General features: G+C 42.0%; 1 pseudogene; it reads right to left on the bottom strand.

Annotated features, from left to right (window-relative positions):
* Positions 1–5,170: 5,170 nt before the first annotated feature.
* On the bottom strand, positions 5,171–7,311 carry LOC147445173 (pectinesterase 2-like; annotated as a pseudogene).
* Positions 7,312–8,443: the final 1,132 nt, after the last annotated feature.

Raw genomic sequence — 8,443 nt, 5'->3', positions numbered from 1 at the left:
CTCTCTCTCTTTGTGTCACTTTTGACATGATATGTGCAGTCTTGGATTGCTGACAAGAATGACTTCCTTCGGCGGCGGACTCGAGAGTATCGTGGAAGGGATGCGGCCCTAGCGCAGTACCTTTCAAAGTTTTGCGAGTCGCCGATAGTAGTTTTTCACAATTCCATGTCACAAGAGGGTTCAATAGCAACTTACACATTCAAGACACTATCACGCTTCTTGGGTGGACCGGTGCTGCCCAAAAGTGCAGATAAAGTCATTCTTGTGGACAAAGTGTTTGCTAGAGATTGTTTTGGTTATTGCTCGGGCTATACAGGTGGTCGGGCAGCGTATTACTACACCTACACAGCAATGGCACTAGATCTTGGTAGACAAAACCCAGATAAAATTTTAGAGTATGGCAAACATCTCATGATTCGTTACAAGGGTGACGTGCCAAAAAACAAAATTGAACCTTCAAAATCTTGATACACTTCAAGTAGCAATTGTATAAGATCATGTATTACATAAATTTTGTACAATGTCATCCACTCAGAGTATCTTTCTCCACTTGTGATTCACATACACCATTGTCTCTCTCCACCTTCGTTGACTTTCACGAGCTCGATTCGGAGTTGTTGTATGCCATTGATCTTTTAACTTTTTGTTGTTGTAAATGTCTGATGGCTTGTGTTGTTCCTGAATTTGCCAAGACTTCTTTTGTCTGCATTCGATGAATGATGCTATGATAGAACCATTCAAATAGTTCTCTCAAACTGTTAGCCTTGATTCGAGAGCCACCATGTCGTGTGTGCCTGAAATAAGCATTTCTCGCCATGTAATGAGACTTTTCCCTTGGGTATTCCATATTGCCGGGTTCCCATACTTTTGTATAAAATATGGTAAATGATTGAAGATGATGTGCTGGATATGAAAACAGATTAGTTAGAATGTTTTACACTCACATATTTGCACATAAGAGAGAATGAAATACACGATAATACCATGTAGTGAGTAATCTGGGTGTCTGTCCATGCTGTCTTGAATGATTTTTTGAGAAGGTTTAGATTCTCCTTGAACTTGTTCATATCACCTTGTGACCAGTCATCTTTGTCGCACATCAAAAATAGGATGTCTATTGATCGCCAAACCTCAGCCTTCGCGTTACGAGTAGTTGGTTCTTGGTCTTTGACTGCAATATGTAGCTTTTTCCAGCTCTAATACTCTACCTTGCTAGCATAAGATGTATTATATATTTTTCCATGTTTTGTTAGCTTCGGATCTCTTGTACCTTGGGGTTTAGATAAAAACCTCCGTGCCTTCATCCCACCGATGGATGGTTTGCATGGGACATCCTTCTCAACAGTTGATCTCTTTTCATCCCGCTGGATTTTCACATTGCCACCATGAAGCCCCATATTCGACAGTACCATTTCTAAGCACTGTAGGGCTACTTGTTGTTCTGTCGAGTTCTTAATCTTCCAAGCAAACCCGATGTATAAGTAGACCAATTTCTCCACAATTCTACAAAGGGCATGCATTGTACAAATGTGGACATTCACAAGTGGTATTTTCAAAACCGGTCGAAAAGCAGGATCCTCAATGTGAGGTGTTGGAGCTTTTCTCCACCACTTTGGGTCCATGACCTTTGCACGCTCCATGTAGAACAAACACGGCGACTTTGCCATTGCACCCATTCCACAATTATACATGCACTTTAATGTTTTGAGGTCACTTGCAAGATGCCACTGAACTTGAAATTCTCCCCTTCCATCTAGACGTAGTACCTCTCCCTGGTTAGTCTGTCGATCAATCACCTCCGGAATATTAGTTCGATGGAACACCCAAAATAGAATCCCATGATCTTCTTTCTTTACCTGCAACACAAAATAAATGAGACTTAAGTAGATGTGAACATTTGAGCTTACCTGAGAATCCCGCTTACCTCAAACGCACCAAGCCACCATATGTTAGATTCTGATTGAACACTAAAATATAAAGGATCATCACTGGGACACTTTGAGCGGGCTCTATTCATTAAAGTAATAGTAACACGCTCTAGATTTTTCTCTTTAACAAGCTCACACTCATCCAGTTTTAACACAAAATGTAATACCCCTCGTGACTCTTCAAATGTGATGTTGTAAAACTCCACCATTCTCTTCTGTAATATCCGCAGGTCCATAAAAATATTATTGAACTCGTCATATGCCATGTTTGCTCCATGGCCACTGTAAGTTGCTTTAATATGAAAGGGTTGTCCAAGATAGTCTCCCTGTGCCTCGTTAAGCTGAAGCCTCTCTTTCCAAACACTTGAGGCTGATGGTAGAAGTTTGGATTTTATACCCTTCTTAACAAAGATGGATGAGACAGACTTTTGGATAGCCGAATATCCTCTTTTGCTTACACCAAGTGAATCAAGTGTGCCTTGTATCTCTTTTGCAGGCACTGAGTTCTCTGAAATAAAGCGGTCCACTACATTTCGTTGTAGGACCTTAAACTTCTTGTCATGTACTATATCTGCTGCCATGCTTCTACTTATAAGTGGCTTCAATCTCTTTCCTATATTGGCTTTGGGGTCAATGTTTTCCTTGTCAGGATAGATTGAATCTCTACATGAAGACAATGCATAAGTAAATAATAGAAAATTTGCTTCACTAACACTATTTAGGCACATGAAAACAATGCATAACAAGAAAAAACAAAAAGATTACTTAACTAAGACAATGTAGCCAACCAAGAAGCATCACCTTAATGCTCGGATTCTTTTCTTGAGACCTCCTGATGCAACCTGCAATGTTTCAAGATTGCGCAATTTCTTCTTTCGGATACGACCACCCAAGATGGTGTCCTTCATTTGACAACTTCGCACCTTTCCTTTCAGTTCTTGTACCTCTGTTTTATGTTGCAAAATGGTAACCTGATCTGTAGAATGTAAATGTGAAAGGCGAACAATCTCACATTGTTGAGCTTGGAGAATGCTCTTGTAAGTTTCAGCTTCTCTTGTAAGAGATTTACAATAACCCAGAAGGCCGTTTTCTCCATCACCAGCAAAGGTCAATAAGCTTGTAGGATTAACAAACGGTGGAGACGCATTAGTCATTGGATTCTTAGGGTAGAGAGAGCCTCTCGTCCAGATATCTATGTGTTTAGCTCCCTGAGCTCTGAGCGTGTCTATGGAAGCGGGAGGTATATGTGTGTTTGTTTTACTGCGCTTAATCAATGGTTGATACTCATTGTCCAAATCAATGTGAAGGTGATATTTGGCTTGTTTCTGGGTAACATTTGTGCCATTTGAGGAGTGCGCCATTAGCCAAATGTACAGGTTTAATGGAAAGTGAATAGTGGTTGCGCCTTCGTCCCTCCATGTTAGCCTCATTCCCTCCATATTGACGAGGTTCATTCAATGCAACTGAAAAGAGGATTATCCCTCAATCACTACGAACGAATGTTCAGAAGAGTAAGGAATCTACTTAAAGTACACTTTTTGAACTTTTACTATGAAAGACCCAGCTCTATTATTTGCCATTTTTTCTAGAGAGAGAGTGCAAAAAATACATTTTCTTAAAAGGCCCTCCAAATGACCTCCGAAATTCCCTAATGGAGGGTTGTTATGCTATAAGTTGAGAAATTGTAATTTCTATAATATGAAGCCCCTTTTTTCAAAATAGTGCCCACATAAGCCTAAGTTTTGTTTACAAAAGGAGGGTTGTTATGATATCATTCTTATAATATAAATCGAGAGGGGATAATCCCATAGAGATTGTTAGCAAAGGCATCTTTAAAGGGATTTTAATAAGGTGAGGAGTCACAAAGGCCTGATGAAGTCGAGTGAGGGTGAAATTTATAGAGAATAGGTCTAAATGAAAGCCTAAAATCACATGTCTTCTTTGTTGTGTTTTAACACTAGACTTATTACCCACTTGTTATAATGAGCCACAAAATTAGTTGAAGCCACACAAATGCTTGGATTAGGATTCTAGAAAATGAGAGATGACTTTTGTCTATAACATCAAAACCTCAGGAAACTTCTTATGTATGGATTTAAAATATGAAACAAGTTTTCAAGTACATAATCTATATGAAAAGATCAAAAATAAGATTTTTACTTTTTCTAAAATTAGCAAACTGTATGTAAAACTTCAGTTCACTACTTAACTTAGAGAAGTAAAAAATGTCATCAGTCTTTGAATATAATTCAAAAAATCTTGATACATCTATCACATACCTATTGAGAGACTTTCCAAAGAACAATAATTTGATTGACTTTCAAAACGAAATAGCAAAAGTTTATTGTTTGGGCTTGCTTAATTCGATTACATACATCTATCACATACCTATTGAGAGACTTTCCAAAGAACAATAATTTGATTGACTTTCAAAACGAAATAGCAAAAGTTTATTGTTTGGGCTTGCTTAATTCGATTACATACATCTATCACATACCTATTGAGGGATTTTTCAAAGAAAAATATTTTGATTTACTTCCAAAAGAGAATAGCAAAAAATTATCCATTTTTGTGAATTAGTTATTGAAGATGGCCATGGAAAGACACCTTTAGACCTTCATTTAACTTTGTACTATTTTTATCGACTCATATTGTGTGTTGGATATAATTCCCTGAATGTATTTTCTATGTAGATAATTTACATAGTGCTGGAGATTTTTTTACTGCAAAAGTCTTTAAAAGCCACAAAAGTGATTTTTTTTACATAACTAGAGTTAATATAAAATTGTATTATCAAGTATACACACATAATCACAAACGTCTTATATGTGAAGAAGGCCCTCATGTAAACAACAAAGTAAACGATGCACAATAAAAATCTAAATTAAAATAAACAAAAAAGAAGTAAAATAACAAAAGGACCATTGACAAACTAGAACAAAAAAATATTCTAATCATTTTTTGGAAAAAAGCATAAAAACTAATAAAACATTTTAATGAAATATATGAAGTCAAAGTTCACAAATTAAAAATATTAAAGAAAACTTCATTGAGTCAATACTTCATATCATGGGATCAAACTCCTACCAATGAAATCCTTAATCCCTTGTTCTTTAAGGCCTTTTAGAACACACCAAAACTAAAGTGGTCGGACTAACTTTTAAGCGAGAATACAAGATAGAAAGGAGGACCTAATTAGACTCTCACCTGTGCTTGTGTAGTTTCGTCCAATAAAAAATTTGTTGCTTGCCGTTTGAACATATCTGTTTACAAAAGTTCCCAACAAATTAAGTGTAGGTTAATTAATGGAAAAATAAACGCTTCATTGAATTAGGTAAGAAGGCTAGTGAAGAAGTTGAGGGGATCGAGGACAGTGGAGATCCAAGAGTTGCCTTCCACAAAACGGGCCAGGGTGAAGGCGTTGGCTTGATGAACGGTGAGGTTGGCATGGACGCCTGGCCAGCTCACACGGCCGTCAATGCGGGAGCCGGGTCCCCTGTTCTTAAACTCGCCATAGAAAAGAGTCGACACGAAAGGGTCGCTTTTGTTCCAATGGAGCCACCCTTCCGGCTGTATCACAGCATCTAGCTGCGACTGCAAGAAGACCACACGCGAGAACTCCTTCCAAGGCCGGCCCAGGTAGTTGGATACCGGGAAAGGCGCCCTCAGCAGATCACGCTTGGCTGCCACCGTGCAGTTGTGAAAGACAAAGCCATTGATGTCGGAGTCGAGCGAGCGACCCTGCGCGGTGAAGGTGTTCTGTTGCCCTTTCATGGGCCGCCTGGCAAACAGCTTGCAGTTCTGAAAAACAGCGATGGCGTACCCAAAGATCATATCAACAGTACCGTAGATCTCGCAGTCACGGTAGAACTGGCGCCCCGAGAGCGCGTAGAGCGTGTCTTGAAATCCCTCGAAGCGGCAGCGGTAGAAGACTACGCGGTCGGCGTTTGCACGAAGCGCCACTGCCTGATGGGCTGCAGGACCTGCCGTGTTGCGGAAGGTGATGTCGCGAGCGAAGAAGCCATCGCCGGAAATGCCTGCAAGAAAAAGAAAAATATGTGATGATGCACGTTAGTATAGATATGTATCCGACGAAGAAGAAGATGATGATGATGAGGAATATAGCTGGTGCGCACACACCCGCTGTCGATGACCTGAAGGTGGTGAAGTTTAAGAGAGCCACATTGTTGCTAGCGGTGATGATGGTGCTGTCCATACCGTCACCCAAGAGACTCACATTCTCCATGTCCTTTGAGATATTGAAGACCTCGCGATAAATGCCAGCCTTGACGTACACAATAAAGCGTCCTTCGACGTGCTCCGGGATTGTTTGGAGGGCCAAGTTGATGGTCTTAAAGTCCCCGCTACCATCTTTCGCCACCACGACGCTGGCGACAGACCGCTGAGGGTTTGGGATTGGGGCTGCCGACTGAGCGTTAATTGGGGCTGCGTTCCGGGTCGGCGGCTGAGAAAGCCAATCCGGGAATTTATTGGCTGCCAGGAAGCTAGAGTGGAGCTTCTGTGGCCCCTCCCCCCTGGAGAGTCGAGGCGTGGACGGGCCATAGTTAAGAAGCAGGCGTGCATCGTCGTTTACGTGAGCATGATGAGTGGAGGGGGCTGGGCTGTGCCCATATACTTGCGCGTACTGCCCCTGGAGCTGCTCTACCAGGGACAACACGTTTCCAATGACCTCGAAGAGATACTCCTGACTGCCCTGGAACTCCTGGCGCCCTTGTCCAGCCGATGTATAGGCGCCGGTGTTCACAGCCTGGATGAGGCCGTCGTAGCACGCAGATTGGGCGCCCAGGCAAGAGCTGAGGTGGAGCTTCACGTCTGCAATTAAACTACGAGCTATGCGGGGAGAGTTTATAGCAGTGGGGCTCTCCATCTCAAGCGTGGCGAGCGTGTCCACAACCTTCTGCAAATGGTGGTGCGTGAGGTCCATAAGCTCGACGCAGTCGGCGGCGCTCTCCCTGGCCAGCGGCTGCATGTGGGTGGCGCCGCTGAAGCGCGCTGCCAGCTGCAGCGCCTCCGCTGCCTTTCTCTGCGCCGCCTCCGCTAGCAGGCCCACCACGTATTGGGTGGTGATGTCAGGGTGATGCTGCTCTGCGCCTCCCTCCGTACTCTCGCTGTCGGGGTGCACGCGCACTGGTACTTGGACACTGATTAACGGGGATAACTCCCTCATGCAGATGTCCGGGAAGGCAGCCTTTTCACATATGCTTTGCAGCGCCTGCTTTGTCTCTGGCCCCAGTTGCACCAAGGGCTGCGTTTCCAAACCTTGCAACAACCAGCCACCGCTACAGAGCATGAGCATGGCACTATTAACGATAAGGTAAGCCAGCCGCATGCAGGCGCCATGCTCGCGAGCCATATTGCCCATTTTAGTCAAAGTTTCGCGATGCCTAAGGCAAGCACGTACCCTCTATATCACCCTTCTCAGACAACTGCCCGTCTTTGTACCTTAAAACAATCCGACGAGAAAAGGTTGCTAACTCGGTATATATATATATAGGGAAATTACCAAAATACCCCTCTAATTTGTGGAAATTTCCAAAACACCCTTGTATCTATTTTGGTTGGATTCTTCAAGATTTTTTAATCTTTATTCCTTCTTGAGAATTGAGATCCCTTTTTTTGTGCTTAGCATGTAATTTGTCACAAGTTACCTCACAAAAAGGGCAATTATGTTCAAAAATAATGAAGCGATTCGTCTCCATAGCCTACATAGCCAACTCAAATTCTAGTTTTAGCATCTTGTATTGATAGACAATCAGTCTTCTTATGGAACAACTTTAAAAAATATTATTTTTGGAGAAATTTAATCTCAAAACTGGGGGTAATTTGGTAATTTTAGAAAATTTGAAGGGCATTTTGGGAATTTAGGACAAAATATGGGAGGCAATTTGGGGAATTTCAAAATTTGAGGGGTATTTTGGGAATTTCCACAAATTAGAGGGGTATTTTGGTAATTTTCTCTATATATATATATATTGCAAAATTCAAAAATTGTGAGTGAGAATAAATGAAAAACCAAAAAATTTACAACCTGGCATCCTTGATGAAGTTCATCATCAGTTCATATTAGACAATACACAAGGCTTTTACATGGAGCCCCTAGTACGTAACCTTTACAAATTAACATGATAAATATCATAAGGACTAGCTTGGTTGCCACACCGACACTCCCCCTGCCACAAAGCAAACCGGTCCCAACCCGGACCAGGGCAACCATCGCAAACACAAAGGGACTCAGAAGCATGCCGAAACCAAGGCGGCCCTGGGGTCTGATGCCCATCACCACAGAGAACTCCCTGGGAGCCACCACAAAGGCCCACTGCCACCAACGACCACCGTGCCCAAGAAGCCACTCGAGATAATCCAAGCTTGGTGAACTTTGATCTTTTACTCCCTGAGCACAGGTCTAGATCTTCAATTTGTTTGAACGTAGCAGTTCAAATCATTTCTTTTCATGTAAAGAGAAAGACTATAGACAAAGAACTAACATTATGAGC

Source organism: Adiantum capillus-veneris, chromosome 13 (assembly GCF_014529385.1).
Source record: "Adiantum capillus-veneris isolate H3 chromosome 13, ASM1452938v2, whole genome shotgun sequence".
In the NCBI taxonomy this organism is placed as follows: Eukaryota; Viridiplantae; Streptophyta; class Polypodiopsida; order Polypodiales; family Pteridaceae; genus Adiantum; species Adiantum capillus-veneris.
Note: the sequence above shows the minus strand (reverse complement) of the source record. Positions and strands in the feature narration are given on the sequence as shown.